Source organism: Lissotriton vulgaris, chromosome 1_1 (genome assembly GCF_964263255.1).
Source record: "Lissotriton vulgaris chromosome 1_1, aLisVul1.2, whole genome shotgun sequence".
Taxonomy (NCBI): Eukaryota; Metazoa; Chordata; class Amphibia; order Caudata; family Salamandridae; genus Lissotriton; species Lissotriton vulgaris.
Window position 1 is genome coordinate 1,428,184,987 of NC_141685.1, and position 17,432 is coordinate 1,428,202,418.

Consider the following 17,432-nt stretch of genomic DNA (forward strand, 5'->3'; position numbering starts at 1 on the left):
CCCTGAGGGCTATGGTGGTGTCCCTCAGTGCTGTGGTGGTGTCCCTGAGTGGTGTGGTGGTGTCCCTGAGTGGTGTGGTGGTGTCCCTGAGTGGTGTGGTGGTGTCCCTGAGTGGTGTGGTGGTGTCCCTGAGTGGTGTGGTGGTGACCTTGAGTGGTGTGGTGGTGTCCCTGAGTAGTGTGGTGGTGTCCCTGAGTAGTGTGGTGGTGTCCCTGAGGGATGATGTGGTGGTGTCCCTGAGTGATGTAGTGGTGTCCCTGAGTGATGTGGTGGTGTCCCTGAGTGGTGTATTGGTGTCCCTGAGGGCTATGGTGGTGTCCCTGAGGGCTATGGTGGTGTCCCTCAGTGCTGTGGTGGTGTCCCTGAGTGGTGTGGTGGTGTCCCTGAGTGGTGTGGTGGTGTCCCTGAGTGGTGTGGTGGTGTCCCTGAGTGGTGTGGTGGTGTCCCTGAGTGGTGTGGTGGTGACCTTGAGTGGTGTGGTGGTGTCCCTGAGTAGTGTGGTGGTGTCCCTGAGTAGTGTGGTGGTGTCCCTGAGGGATGATGTGGTGGTGTCCCTGAGGGCTGTGGTGGTGTCCCCGAGTGGTGTGGTGGTGTCCCCGAGTGGTGTGGTGGTGTCCCTGAGTGGTGTGGTGGTGTCCCTGAGTGGTGTGGTGGTGTCCCTGAGTGGTGCGATGGTGTCCCTGAGTGGTGTGGTGGTGTCCCTGAGTAGTGTGGTGGTGTCCCTGAGACACACAGGTGGGGGGAGGCCAGCCGATCCGGGCTGACTCACCGGCGGACTAAATTTACACTAAATATTAGTGTATTGGGAAGAAAACTGTTTTTATTAATGATTTGTCAAATAAGATAGCATCGTTATTAGGAGCACCGCCAGTGCGGGAGGAACATTCTATTTACAATGAATCGGCTCTACGGCAGGTGTAGTATTGGCAATGAAACGTAGTGTTCCTTGATGCGCGGAGGGGGGTTTTAAGATACTGCAGGAGTCTGCAGGGGGGGGCGCCGTGAGCTGGAGGTCTTGCGGGGGTGAGCGAGGGCTGAGGGGAAGGGTTATGACTGAGTCTGGTTAGTTAGAGGGGGAGCTGGGTAGTTTTCTAGGGTTATAGGGCGATGGCATCTGGTGTTTTGAAGGGTCCATGAAGAAACAGCGGAGTTCTGTGGTGGTCGGGATGAGGGGATGTGGCGGACAGTAAGGGGGTCTGCAAGGACCGAAGGAGAGGGCGAGCAGCCCGGGACGAGAGAGCTGCAACGCGAGGATGTGGATGACGGGGGGGGGGGTTGGTGGGAGTCTGCGATGATCAGGAGCGGGGGAGGGGGTCCTGGGGGCTTTGATGTGAGAGATAAATTAGGGGGGGGTGGACTCTGGCAGGGGAGGGAACATGGCCTGGAGAGAGGCCGAAGGGAAGCCGGATGGGGGCGGGAGTGCAATTAACATGGTGTAAACGGTCCGAATTCAACGTAATGTGGGGGCTCTGTGGTCTCTGTTCCTCACAGGAAATGTGTAGCTTTTAGTTGCTGGAATATAGCAGATAGTGGGTTAAATGGACTTGGGACTGCTCACCTACAGCAGCAAAGTCAGGAGCAACAGGCTTTCAAAATATGCATCAACACAGTCCAAACTGCTGCCCACAGACTCCTATAGCGCTTGTGGATACAAAACAACAGGAGGGAAGGGCGACATCGCATGTCTGGCCCACGCGCCCCGGGGCAACTGCGTGTCCATGCGTTAAGATATTCCTTACACACACGAGATCCTGCTGCCAATACGATCTTGGGACAAATCGGAGGCCAGTTGGAAGCCGGCGGGAGACGGGGCTGCGGAGGTTCAGTGGCTATGGGGAGGTAGGCAGAGGTTGGTGTGAGATTACAGCGCAGATGCTGGGGGGGACAGTGCAGGGGAGGAGAACAGCTAGGGATTATTGTCACTGTGTCGCATTAAATGGCAATATTCCAAAACGATTAAAGGGAGCTTTGGTTTTAAAGTGACGAAAAGTAAATCTTAATGTTCTCATATCCGAAAAACATGAATTACAAAATGAATAGCAGGGCCAGTCTATGAAGTGTTAACAAAGAAAAAAGTAAAGTTTTCAGGTTTTATTTTCCACTGCGGGAGAGCCTGGGGCGGGAATGCGAGCGAGGGGAGGCAGGCAGATTAGGAGGGAAGCCGGATGGGGGCGGGAGAGCCTGGTGGGGGTGTGAATGCGCGAGGGGAGGCAGGCGGATTAGGAGGGAAGCCTGATGGGGGCGGGAGAGCCTGGTGGGGGGCGTGAATGCGAGAACCGAATACTCTGAGCTTTCCAAGTGTTTGTGAAAATGTATTCCTAACTAGCTAAAAGCGTCAGAATACGTGCATGGTTATTACGATCTCTATATTCCAATGTGATTGTCATATCGAAAATAGTATAGCTCAGCTGCTCGTGAAAACTTAAAGCTCATTTTGAAATGGGTTCTCACGAGCTGCAGTTACAAATATGATGTCATTTGTTTTTAATTGGTTATTTTTACCGTGTTTTTATAAGGAGCCCTCGGTGGAAAAAAAGTGGTGAAGTCCGTTTTGTATGTTTACAGATGAGCGCTCCGTAATGTTGTGTGCAGCTGTCCCGGCATCCCCTTTGACTGGTGATGGCTGAATCATAGAGTGATGTTAGAGCGGAAACCCGGGTCCCCTGAATCAGAGTTGTTTTAGGATCCACAGTGTTCCGGTCAGACCTAGGCTCTCTCTCTTGAACATGGCGGCAGTGAAACAGCATCAATCGCTGCTTGAAGAACCTCCGCACCTCAATGGAGAGTTGGAACTAGAGGACAAGGATGATGAGGCAGATACCAGACGGCAAGGCTGTGATTGCGTGGAGAGAGGGGAGGTGCTGGTGTGGGAGGGGGAGGAGTGCTGCTAGGGCAAGGCTGTGATTGCGTGGACAGAGAGGGGAGGTGCTGGTGTGGGAGGGGGGAGGTGCTGGTGTGGGAGGAGTGCTGCTAGGGAAAGGCTGTGATTGCGTGGAGAGAGAGGGGAGGTGCTAGTGTGGGAGGGGGGAGGTGCTGGTGTGGGAAAGGGCAAGGCTGTGTTTGCGGGGAGAGAGAGGGGAGGTGCTGGTGTGGGAGGGGGGAGTTGCTGGTGTGGGAGGAGTGCTGCTAGGAGAGGAGTGAATGCTCGTGCATGTTTGCTCACGTGATTCACGTGAACTGCAAGAAAACCGCGGCTGAAAGCCCTTTGGTTTGAAGAGAAAATAGCCGACTTGAATTCTCCCCATTTCCCATTCCTGCGGAATGGTAAAGGCGAGACCTAAAAAAGTACCCACACCTCCAAAGGGACAAAGTGGACAATCTAAAAAGGAAAATGATAAGTGTAGTATTGCATGTTTGATAAATAAGAGACTCATTTGCTCTGATAAATGCCTATGCATGCAAATAATAGACCCAAACATGCTAGTATGTGTGAAGAATATACCTATAAAAACAAACAGGGGAATTGTTCTTTCTTTTATAATCATGGAAGGAGGGAGGCTTTTAGAAATATTATCAGTAAACATTTTAAAAACAAAGTACTAGGAAATTTACTCAGTAGTACTCTTTCTTACAAAAACATATTGCTAAACTTAAACATAAACAATATGTTCAGTTAATTGTGGAATAAGACTCTGCAGTGAATTTGTTAAAATGTATTTTAACGATTAATCACAAAAATACACTCACATGTTTAAATGTAACTTTTAAATGAAATAAGTTATGCAAAAAAATTTTGAATCGCTCACATTTCCCAAACATATTTGGTGGCAGGTGGAGACATACTTCAGTACTGAACCATACCTTTTTTTAACTTTATTTTCATTTTGAACAACCATATAGAAGGCAATGGAATATAGTTAATTTGCAAGTTACATACTGAACAAATACAGGCAGCACAAGTGGCCTGATTACAGGGTGTACCTTCAGCATTGCAGTTGTATATATGCTTAGAAAGTCACAGCAAGAACAGGCACCCTTTCCAGAATATTATCCACACAGCATATGGCTGAGATACCCGCCACCCCCTCTCAACACAATCCCCAAAAGGAAGGGAAACCGGAAACTGTTCTTAAAGTTTTTGGATGTGGGATGGAGTGACCATCCCGGCCGTATTTATTAAAACAAAAAATTTAAAACATTAAACGTTTCATGTTATGTACAATTTCATTATCACATTACGATGTTTGGCTAACCTTAACATAATCTCTAATACAGAGGTTCTCCTAGCCGAACTAGCATCCTACAAAACATTCTCTAAGAACACTGAAATTGTACATCCTAACGTTTAAGGGCCAACGGCAAGGTCATAACCGGTGTCAAGATCCCTAACCAGACTTACCCCTCCCACTTAGGAGGGGCGATGGCACAGGGGCTTACCACAAGTGCAACTACTAACAATTTCCCTTGACTTGACGGGGGCACTTAAGACTCGACGCCATTTAAAGGTCGTTCGAACACTTGTGTGTGGTATCTAGAAGGTATCGTTGACCTCTCCCCACCCCACACAACTTACCGCATCTGCCGTCGCAGATGACACTAGCCCCGGGAAATTCCCCAGGAGGGGGCTGTAACCCCTCCTACAAAGGAAGGGGCCTTGACCGCCTTTCCTTTACTTCCGGCGACCCGCCCTTAGACGGGACCGCCTCCCCACTGAGGGGCCAATGGCCACCTCTCCCGAGCGCTCCCATCCGTGTTGGGTGACGCCCACTCATAGGGATCTACCAATTAGTGCTCACCGATCATGACCTTACCGCCTACCAAAAATAAATACGACAGTTCTTCAACCTATGAAAACATTGGTCGCTACGACCGAAGGAACATGCTAAAAAATTCAACCTCACATCAAATCATTTTAATCGTAACAACCTAAAACGATATTCACCCTCTTTATTAACCACAAACTGATACTGTTATAGCCTGTAAACGAAACGGAAAAAACAAACTTATCAATTCACTTTATTGCACAACAACTTTGCTGTCCTCAGGGGCTGGTGGGTGGGTCAAAATTGCTCTTCGTTCCGTCCCGAGCTCACGTGTAGCGAGGAGGTGCAGCTTCGGAGCACAAGAACAAGAGGACGTCTTCTGGTCTTGCGCCTTCTTTTATCCGTCTTCAGGGCGGGCGAAAACCCGCCCCTGCCCGCCCCGGGGGCGTGGCTGGCTGCGTCGGTGTCTAGGCCAGCCCACTCTAGGGCGGGAAAAGGCGCGCCCCGGCTACGCCGCTTCGGGCATACCAGCCGAGACGCGCCTCCCGCCCAAAAATGGCTTCCCGGGGGGATCGAGGCACTCATCCATACGTTCGGGGGGACCGAGTGGTCGCCCCTTTCCATATGGCTGAGATACCCGCCACCCCCTCTCAACACAATCCCCAAAAGGAAGGGAAACCGGAAACTGTTCTTAAAGTTTTTGGATGTGGGATGGAGTGACCATCCCGGCCGTATTTATTAAAACAAAAAATTTAAAACATTAAACGTTTCATGTTATGTACAATTTCATTATCACATTACGATGTTTGGCTAACCTTAACATAATCTCTAATACAGAGGTTCTCCTAGCCGAACTAGCATCCTACAAAACATTCTCTAAGAACACTGAAATTGTACATCCTAACGTTTAAGGGCCAACGGCAAGGTCATAACCGGTGTCAAGATCCCTAACCAGACTTACCCCTCCCACTTAGGAGGGGCGATGGCACAGGGGCTTACCACAAGTGCAACTACTAACAATTTCCCTTGACTTGACGGGGGCACTTAAGACTCGACGCCATTTAAAGGTCGTTCGAACACTTGTGTGTGGTATCTAGAAGGTATCGTTGACCTCTCCCCACCCCACACAACTTACCGCATCTGCCGTCGCAGATGACACTAGCCCCGGGAAATTCCCCAGGAGGGGGCTGTAACCCCTCCTACAAAGGAAGGGGCCTTGACCGCCTTTCCTTTACTTCCGGCGACCCGCCCTTAGACGGGACCGCCTCCCCACTGAGGGGCCAATGGCCACCTCTCCCGAGCGCTCCCATCCGTGTTGGGTGACGCCCACTCATAGGGATCTACCAATTAGTGCTCACCGATCATGACCTTACCGCCACAGGTCCGGATAGTTGACCGGCTATCCGGACCCCCCACAAAACTCCTACCTATAGGTCATGCTTTAAAGATTTTAACCAGGCTAGGAAGTCTCCTATGAGTAACTCGTTCCCCGCCCTCGACAGATGCACACCATCCCCCAGATACATATTATCATCATTAATACAATTATGCGAGATTGAATGCAATGTCTTGGACCGGAACAACCTACTTACTTTGTTATTCAACTTTTTAACAGAATGATTCAAAGCAGGGATCGAGATAGCCCCCCGCCACACTTTTCGTGGAATCATATGAGACCACGCAATTAGGCACCCCGGAACTCTCCTCGCTAACCAACTTACCGTGGAAAGCATAGCCTCCAGGAGCAGTCGTCTACCGGTGGTGACCAAATCATTGCCCCCCAAATGTACTATGACTATGGACGGCGGTGACCTCATCCGCCCTAACAGGCCCTCAAAAAATTCCTGAAACTGGTCAATACAGAGACCGCCCCTTCCGTAGAAGGACACTCTGTACCCGTATTCCCCAGCTATGTGAATCATGTCACCTGCTTTGAATACGTCTGCGGCCCGTCTCACGTATGAGTGGCCCACGACCCACACCTCCTTCTTCACAGCCGGTGACGTGCGACCGCTGGCCTGGTGTTGGGTCGACTGCTCAGTTTGCCCTGCCGCGTAAGCTCGCACAACTGAAAATAAACAAAAGACAAGAGGCGTGAGTACATGAATACAGCTTCACAACATGTGCAATCGCACGTACCTCTTATAACAATTGGAGGACCAACGCCCCACACGTTTCACTTGTTCTACATTAAGACCCCTGGCTGTAGCTTCAGTGGCAGCCCCTATACGAAAGGAGTGGGTCCCAAATTCGCCCGGGTCCAAGCCCGCTGCGGCAATGGCCATTGCAAGCACCCGTTGAAACTGAAACCTCGTCAGCGGGGTGGCGTCTGCATGCCTCAACAATGTCCCCCCCCATGCTGCCACTCTCTGTGCTAGGTAATCTTCTAAGCACTGTACCGGACACATGGATGACTCGGGGTTCCTGCGAATGATCGTACAGTCACCTCTCCCATCTTGGTCAGTCTTAGACCGGGGAAAGGAGACAATCATCGCGTCCCCCCTGATCTGAACATGCTCCCTGCACAAACCCCCCGTCACATCCTGTTTGTTCCTTGCAACCAGCTCACTAACTCTCATAGCCCCGTGAAACGCCAGCGTAAATGCAGTCCGGAACAAACAGGTCTCAAACGGGGACGAGCATGTATTCGGGAGTGTGGCCAGTAACAGGGACAACCTGTCTAGACCTATCGGTCGCCTCACGTCTACTCTGCGACCCTCTAGGCGTTGCCACCCACGCAGCGCTTTCTGTACTGTGAAAGACGCTGTTGGGTCCAGGATGCCATGGGCCCTGGCAACAAAGGAAATGGCGGCACGATGCCTTTGGGCCGTAGCCACCGATTTCCCAGCCCTGTGTAAAGACATAAGAAAGAGTACTACCCACTCTTCCTGACCCCAAAGACCCCCTCTCTCTGCCCCCAAAAAGGCTAAATAGGCCTGGAACGCCCCTTCATATGCCTTCCTTGTCCTGGGTGCTAGACTCTCTCCCACGAGGTGACGAAGTTCGGGGCACCGAGAGACCAGAGAGCTTCGGGGAAGGGTGCCGGCTCCGGGTCCGCTGAAGGAAGGAAACCCGAGAAAGCCTGCATGTGAAAACGAGACAGTGCATCAGCAGCCTGATTCATCACCCCTGGGACATGTTTTGCTCTGAAAACCACGTTCAGTTGCATACATAGTAAGACAATTTCTTTGAGCAGCCTCAAAATCAATTTACAATGGGCTGACTGACTGTTGATGCACTCTACTACGGTCATATTGTCGGACCAAAAGACTACAGAATGATCCCTGAAACCTTCTGGCCAGGTTCTCAGGGCAACGAGAATGGGAAATAATTCCAGGAAAGCGATATTACTCGTTAGCCCCTTCTCGTGCCACCATAGGGGCCATCTTTGAGCAGACCAGCTCGTGCCGAAGATGGCGCCAAACCCTATGCTTCCTGCTGAATCCGTCCATAGCCCAAGCTCTTCCGAGGACACGGCTGGCTTGTTCCAGACGACTCGGCCATTGAAGTCCGCCAGGAATGCTAACCATATCCGCATGTCCTGGCGGACCTCAGCCGATAACCTCGTGCGATGATGACCCTCCTTCAGGCCGATCATCGCCTGGGCAATGGAGCGGGAAAAAGGGCGAGCCATTGGGATTACTCTCAAGGCAAAATTCAACTTCCCCACTAATTGTTGCAACTGATGCAGTGTAACCTTGGGTGTGTTCAAACATACTCGGAGGGCTGACCCGAATTGTAACACTTTGCTAGCCGGTAAACGGAAACACCCCTCCCTTGAGTCCAACTCGATCCCCAAAAACTCGAGGCAAGTCGTGGGACCCATAGTTTTACCCGGTGCCAACGGCACACCAAAATGACCCATCAACCCACAGAATTCATTTAAGGCCTGGGCACATTCGGGATTTCCGGCGGGGCCAAGGAACAAAAAGTCGTCAAGGTAGTGCATCACATTTCGAAAACCCGTCTTTTTAGTAAACACCCATTGCAGGAAAGTACTGAATCGCTCAAAATAGGCACATGATATAGAGCATCCCATTGGCATACACTTATCCATGTAAAATGATCCCTGGAACCCGAATCCCAAAAGACGCTGGTCGTCTGGGTGTACCGGGAGCAACCGGAACGCTGACTCGATATCGGATTTCGCCATCAACGTCCCGGGCCCCAGGCGATTCAAGATGGCCACTGCCTCATCAAACGATGCGTATCGCACCGAACAAACTTCAGGATCAATTGCGTCGTTCACCGAAAGGCCGTGTGGCGCAGACAGATTATGGATCAGACGAAACTCACCTGGGTCCTTCTTGGGGACCACCCCTAACGGAGAACAAACAAAATCCGGTACCGGGGGTACACTAAACGGGCCAGCGACCCGTCCCCGGCTAACCTCTTTCTGAATTTTTCCCTGCACCACAGATGAATGTTGTAAAACAGAAAGCTGATTCTTGCAAATCCCTACACCCTGAAAGTCCCCTACCGGGATGCGGAAACCATGTGTAAAACCGTTCCGCAGCACCCCGGCAGACGCACGATCGGGGTAATCACTGAGCCAGGGGATCATTGCCAAGGTATCAATCGGGGTCGGTAGAGGCGCCCCTCGGACTAAATTAGACCTGTTTGGCGCCTCCCTTGCCCCCATTCTCACCCGTTCTGGCTCTGCACGCTGACTCAGGATGGGATGACCCACACGTACTACATTCGTGTTTAAATTTACAGGACCCCGGAGGCCTGGTACATTTCCCTTTGTTGAAGTTATAACAGAAACCCTTTCTCCCGTTATTACCTGCGGGCCTCGACTGGTCGTCGGTGCTCGTACCTGGTCGAAAGGGCGACCCCACATTTTGGCGGGAGTAGTCAACAACATTACTCCCGACCAATGGCATTCGTAACATTCCCGATTCTTTCATTTTATCCCACGTTAAAGAATCGTAACAATCCCAGGTCAAACTCTTGTTATGTTCTTTTTCCTTCCTGAACAGATTATCATAACAAAACCAATGGTTACCTTGATACGCCGTCGAGTAACCCATAATTCGTGATTGGTAAACGGGAAACTCAGGAAGCAACTCAGGCCTACGTTCCCCCAAAATCGACGTAAAAATACCCCAGGCATTGCCCCAGTTCCCAATGTTCTCATTTACCTTAAAGGCGGCCATTTTTGCGCGCCAAACACTCGGATGCATTAGGTCCTTCTGACTTTTTACATGCTCCACATCGTAATGATCAACAAGCAAGGAAAAAATATTCACGTATTCCCCTGCCCAGATCTTTTCCTTTATGGCTAAAGGCACATGCTGTCCCAATCTCTCTCTACGAGAGGGTGCTGACTCGTCCCGTGCAATCGGCAATGGCCGCTTACCTGAACCGGACGCAGCTTCTGCCGCTTGCGGCTTGTCTATCCCTGCCAACGGTGCGGCCACTCTAGCTGCCACCTTCTTCTCGCGAAGTTTTTTGATCAGCGCCTGTGCCTCAGCAGCCGTGGCGCCATCACTGCTATCCCCCAACCATGCCGCTAGCTGTGCTGCCAGCTCGGGGGGCATGTCTTCCTTAGGTGTCGGGGTGACGACAACGGGGATTGGATTCCCCTCGATCGGTACTGGGGTCGGCGCCTCGAGCGGGGCAGAGGGAGCCGGGGCGTCCCCCCCAGCTGGAACCCTTTTCGTTCTCTTAGGTCTCCCTCCAGCCGGTGGTTGGCCCGATCCCTCCTCCCCATCTCGCTCCGCCAGCCGCTTCTTTATGTCGGACATATCCTTAAAAAGGGCCCGAACCATCTGCTCGGTCGTCATTCTCTTTGGGCCTTTCTTGGGCATCTCTCCGACGAAGTCTCTGAAAGACAAAGAAAAAGATCAAAACGCTCAAAATTGCTCTTCGTTCCGTCCCGAGCTCACGTGTAGCGAGGAGGTGCAGCTTCGGAGCACAAGAACAAGAGGACGTCTTCTGGTCTTGCGCCTTCTTTTATCCGTCTTCAGGGCGGGCGAAAACCCGCCCCTGCCCGCCCCGGGGGCGTGGCTGGCTGCGTCGGTGTCTAGGCCAGCCCACTCTAGGGCGGGAAAAGGCGCGCCCCGGCTACGCCGCTTCGGGCATACCAGCCGAGACGCGCCTCCCGCCCAAAAATGGCTTCCCGGGGGGATCGAGGCACTCATCCATACGTTCGGGGGGACCGAGTGGTCGCCCCTTTCCACTTTGCACCCACTTGAGGTAACTAATTACACTTCGCTTCCTTGATCTTTATGGGACAGAGGTCAAACCAACTGCATTCACAAATTCCCCACACCATGTTTCATTATTGATCAGTATATACACTGAGCAGCTCTGTGGGTCTCCACCACATTCTGCGAGCCCGTTTCCTCTATTACTATTACACCCTCCCAGCTCTGTCAACCTCAGTATTCTCTGACCGGGCCAATAAAGCCCGATAGGGTCCCAAAATATCCTTTAGACAGTTACGGACTGGCAACAGGTCCTGATGTGTGTCAGATTGAGTATCAGAGAAATTTTTGAGTGGGACCCCTTTGACCAACCAGGGGATTAGGGTACTACTAATAGGTAGAGATAAAATTCCCTTGATGGAAAGTTAAGTTGAAGGCTGAGTCGTTCTATTCACAGCCCAAAATCAAGCCCAAGTGTTAGAATATATACACACTAAAATGAAACCATACCAATTGTTAGATTTGAAATGCAAAGAGTACTATGATTTTATTTTAAAAACATTTGCAAGGTGCCACAATTAAAAAAAGTATTCATCTTTGAACAGGAAGATGTTATTTTTCAACCTGGACCCCAGTCTGGTCTGCCTCTATGTGAGCCACTTTGAGCAGAAACCTATATACAACGAGATAGCACCATATTTTGAGAATCTTTCACACTGGCACCATATGATAGATGATATAATTTTCATCTGGAACAGTGCCAGTGAGGAGTTAATGTCTTGTAAGGAGTGGCTGAACCTAGGTGATGATAATTTGAGGATCACGGCCAGTTTTAGTGAGACCAGTGTCGATTTTTTAGACATTAGACTAAAAGATGTGCAAGGCCAGTTTGAGGTGGAGCTCTTTTCTAAGCCAACAGACAAAAATACTCTCCTGCAATATGAAAGTAATCATCCCCGTTCAAAAAAAAACAATAATCCCTTTGGGGAGTTTTTAAGGTTGCGTCGCAATTGCACAAGCCTTACAGATTTCTATCACCATGCTGGAAAAATGCAAAAGAAATTGAAAGATAGGGGTTACCCAAAAAGATTAATTAAGCATTCCCTGAAACATGCTAGATTTTATGATAGGGACCATCTTCTCAATATCAACGAAGAAACAAAAATATAAAACCGTGGAAAGATTTGTCTTTGTGAGCCAGTACTCAGGCTTGAGTAATAAAATAAAAAACATAATCAATCGAAAGTGGAAGATCCTTAACAGTGGAATCCCGACGCCTTTATCTTGACCCCTTTTTTTCATTCAGGCGAAATAAAACCACAAAGAACGCCCTGGTGAAAACTCATAAAAAGACAGACAGCAATACTCAAACTACCTTGCAAACTCAAAAAGCTGTAGGGAATCATAAGTGTGGCACATGATCCATTTGTCCAAACTGCATTGAGGGCAAGACCTATATTCTAAATGGGAAAACCCTAGTGCCAAGGACACTCAATAACTGTCAAAGTAAAAATGTAATATACCTGCTTGCTTGCCCATGTGGCCTTGGATATGTGAGTGAGACCAGCAGGGAACTGCGAATCAGACTCCTGAAACATAGGTCAGCTTTGAAAAACAGTAAGGAAAACGCACCCTTGACAGATCATTATTTGAAAAATAACTATCAGTGCAACCAGTTTAAGTGGTTTATACTGGAAAAAGTAACTGTAAGTAGGAAAGGAGGTAATCTTGATGCTGTCAGGAAGATGAGGGAACAATGGTACATGTGCCATTTAGGTACTATTGGGAAAGGCATGAATACTAGGGAAGATTGGATGAAAATTATAGCTATGGGTATTACGCCCAGGGATGTGTGTCTTCATAATCTGGATGAATCACTATCCTTTGTGAAGATGATCTTTGCTGTGTGGGGAGAGGTGTGGCGCCGCGGCCTGGGCGACTGACGTAGGAATCTTTGGATCACGGTTTGATCCCTGCCGCCGGCAGCAGATTAGCCCAGTACCATGTGACTGTGGGCAATAGCTTGCCTAATCTTCCAGGCGGCCCCCAGCGCCTGGAGACCCTTACGGGTGATTGTTCGCGCTTTACAAATGTGGATTATTATAAGTATATAAAGAACTATAGATATATATTGAGTGTCTACAATGGTAATATGAACTTAATTGGAACATTTTAGAACAATCCATTTAAGATAACTAAAATAGTATCCGTTTATTAATAAAGCAGCAAAAGTGTCTGTTTTAATAACTATAAAGATAACGGACCATTGTCTCAATAAGACTGTGAAAAATACTTTTTCCTTTTGGAGCGTCAACTTCCGGGGCATCCAAGGCAGAATAGAGTGTGAAGCGTGTTTGGTGCCAGGTTGTTTCTGGTTCATTTGAGGCAGCGCAGGATTTAATTGCGCGGTATCCCACGGGGTAACGCTGTCCAAGTGAAAAACAAAATAGGATTGAAGTTCTTCCGGTTCACTATAAACAGCACGCAATACTCACGCATCTGCTTCTTGACAGATTTAGGTTCACTTCCAGAGTCGGAGGGAACATGCCACCAAACTTTTTAATGCACAGCAGGGGGAAATCATCATGGAGAAATGCTAGCCAATCAGGTGTGAGCTCTATGGGTATTTAAACCAGTAAGGTAAGAGTATCCTTTTACTGGCGTTTGCGGAGGACGTGAAGATTACTGGTTACCACGCAGGAGTTTTAAACGGTATGTAGAATAGGAAAGGGTTTTTTAAATTAGGTTAAATTCTATCTGTGACACTGAGCCCTAATAAGGGAGAAGGAGTACATACTGTCTGTATGGCTGAGATACCCGCCACCCCCTCTCAACACAATCCCCAAAAGGAAGGGAAACCGGAAACAGTTCTTAAAGTTTTTGGATGTGGGATGGAGTGACCATCCCGGCCGTATTTATTAAAACAAAAAATTAAAACATTAAACGTTTTCATGTTATGTACAATTTCATTATCACATTACGATGTTTGGCTAACCTTAACATAATCTCTAATACAGAGGTTCTCCTAGCCGAACTAGCATCCTACAAAAAACATTCTCTAAGAACACTGAAATTGTACATCCTAACGTTTAAGGGCCAACGGCAAGGTCATAACCGGTGTCAAGATCCCTAACCAGACTTACCCCTCCCACTTAGGAGGGGCGATGGCACAGGGGCTTACCTCAAGTGCAACTACTAACAATTTCCCTTGACTTGACGGGGGCACTTAAGACTCGACGCCATTTAAAGGTCGTTCGAACACTTGTGTGTGGTATCTAGAAGGTATCGTTGACCTCTCCCCACCCCACACAACTTACCGCATCTGCCGTCGCAGATGACACTGGCCCCGGGAAATTCCCCAGGAGGGGGCTGTAACCCCTCCTACAAAGGAAGGGGCCTTGACCGCCTTTCCTTTACTTCCGGCGACCCGCCCTTAGACGGGACCGCCTCCCCACTGAGGGGCCAATGGCCACCTCTCCCGAGCGCTCCCATCCGTGTTGGGTGACGCCCACTCATAGGGATCTACCAATTAGTGCTCACCGATCATGACCTTACCGCCTACCAAAAAATAAATACGACAATTCTTAAACCTATGAAAACATTGGTCGCTACGACCGAAAGAACATGCTAGAAATGCAACACTACGTTAAATCATTTTAATCGTAACAACCTAAACGATATTCACCATCCTTTATTATGATTAACCACAAAACTGATACTATTATAGCCTGTAAACGAAACGGAAAAAACAAACTTATCAATTCACTTTATTGCACAACAACTTTGCTGTCCTCAGGGGCTGGTGGGTGGGTCAAAATTGGCTCTTCGTTCCGTCCCGAGCTCACGTGTAGCGAGGAGGTGCAGCTTCGGAGCACAAGAACAAGAGGACGTCTTCTGGTCTTGCGCCTTCTTTTATCCGTCTTCAGGGCGGGCGAAAACCCGCCCCTGCCCGCCCCGAGGGCGTGGCTGGCTGCGTCGGTGTCTAGGCCAGCCCACTCTAGGGCGGGAAAAAGCGCGCCCCGGCTACGCCGCTTCGGGCATACCAGCCGAGACGCGCCTCCCGCCCAAAAATGGCTTCCCGGGGGGATCGAGGCACTCATCCATACGTTCGGGGGGACCGAGTGGTCGCCCCTTTCCATATGGCTGAGATACCCGCCACCCCCTCTCAACACAATCCCCAAAAGGAAGGGAAACCGGAAACAGTTCTTAAAGTTTTTGGATGTGGGATGGAGTGACCATCCCGGCCGTATTTATTAAAACAAAAAATTAAAACATTAAACGTTTTCATGTTATGTACAATTTCATTATCACATTACGATGTTTGGCTAACCTTAACATAATCTCTAATACAGAGGTTCTCCTAGCCGAACTAGCATCCTACAAAAAACATTCTCTAAGAACACTGAAATTGTACATCCTAACGTTTAAGGGCCAACGGCAAGGTCATAACCGGTGTCAAGATCCCTAACCAGACTTACCCCTCCCACTTAGGAGGGGCGATGGCACAGGGGCTTACCTCAAGTGCAACTACTAACAATTTCCCTTGACTTGACGGGGGCACTTAAGACTCGACGCCATTTAAAGGTCGTTCGAACACTTGTGTGTGGTATCTAGAAGGTATCGTTGACCTCTCCCCACCCCACACAACTTACCGCATCTGCCGTCGCAGATGACACTGGCCCCGGGAAATTCCCCAGGAGGGGGCTGTAACCCCTCCTACAAAGGAAGGGGCCTTGACCGCCTTTCCTTTACTTCCGGCGACCCGCCCTTAGACGGGACCGCCTCCCCACTGAGGGGCCAATGGCCACCTCTCCCGAGCGCTCCCATCCGTGTTGGGTGACGCCCACTCATAGGGATCTACCAATTAGTGCTCACCGATCATGACCTTACCGCCACAGGTCCGGATAGTTGACCGGCTATCCGGACCCCCCACAAAACTCCTACATAAAGGTCATGCTTTAAAGATTTTAACCAGGCTAGGAAGTCTCCTATGAGTAACTCATTCCCTGCCCTCGACAAATGCACACCATCCCCCAGATACATACTGTCATCACTAATACAATTATGCGAGATTGAATGCAATGTCTTGGAACGGAACAACCTACTCACTTTGTTATTCAATTTTTTAACAGAATGATTCAAAGCAGGGATCGAGATAGCCCCCCGCCACACTTTTCGTGGGATCATATGAGACCACGCAATCAGGCACCCCGGAACTCTCCTCGCTAACCAACTTACCGTGGAAAGCATAGCCTCCAGGAGCAGTCGTCTACCGGTGGTGACCAAATCATTGCCCCCCAAATGCACTATGACTATGGACGGCGGTGACCTCATCCGCTCTAACAGGCCCTCAAAAAATTCCTGAAACTGGTCAATACAGAGACCGCCCCTTCCGTAGAAGGACACTCTGTACCCGTATTCCCCAGGTACGTGAATCATGTCACCTGCTTTGAATACGTCTGCGGCCCGTCTCACGTATGAGTGGCCCACGACCCACACCTCCTTCTTCACAGCCGGTGACGTGCTACCGCTGGCCTGGTGTTGGGTCGACTGCTCAGTCTGCCCTGCCGCGTAGGCTTGCGCAACTGAAAACAAACAAAAGACAAGAGGCGTGAGTACATGAATACAGCTTCACAACATGTGCAATCGCACGTACCTCTTATAACAATTGGAGGACCAGCGCCCCACACGTTTCACTTGTTCTACATTAAGACCCCTGGCTGTAGCTTCAGTGGCAGCCCCTATACGAAAGGAGTGGGTCCCAAATTCGCCCGGGTCCAAGCCCGCTGCGGCAATGGCCATTGCAAGCACCCGTTGAAACTGAAACCTCGTCAGCGGGGTGGCGTCTGCATGCCTCAACAATGTCCCCCCCCATGATGCCACTCTCTGTGCTAGGTAATCTTCTAAGCACTGTACCGGACACATGGATGACTCGGGGTTCCTGCGAATGATCGTGCAGTCCCCTCTCCCATCTTGGTCAGTCTTAGACCTGAGAAAGGAGACAATCATCGCATCCCCCCTGATCTGAACATGTTCTCTGCACAAGCCCCCCGTCACATCCTGTTTGTTCCTTGCAACCAGCTCACTAACTCTCATAGCCCCGTGAAACGCCAGCGTAAATGCAGTCCGGAACAAACAGGTCTCAAAAGGGGACGAGCATGTGTTCGGGAGTGTGGCCAGTAACAGGGACAACCTGTCTAGACCTATCGGTCGTCTCACGTCTACTCTGCGACCCTCTAGGCGTTGCCACCCACGCAGCGCTTTCTGTACTGTGAAAGACGCTGTTGGGTCCAGGATGCCATGGGCCCTGGCAACAAAGGAAATGGCGGCACGATGCCTTTGGGCCGTAGCCACCGATTTCCCAGCCCTGTGTAAAGACATAAGAAAGAGTACTACCCACTCTTCCTGACCCCAAAGACCCCCTCTCTCTGCCCCCAAAAAGGCTAAATAGGCCTGGAACGCCCCTTCATATGCCTTCCTTGTCCTGGGTGCTAGACTCTCTCCCACGAGGTGACGAAGTTCGGGGCACCGAGAGACCAGAGAGCTTCGGGGAAGGGTGCCGGCTCCGGGTCCGCTG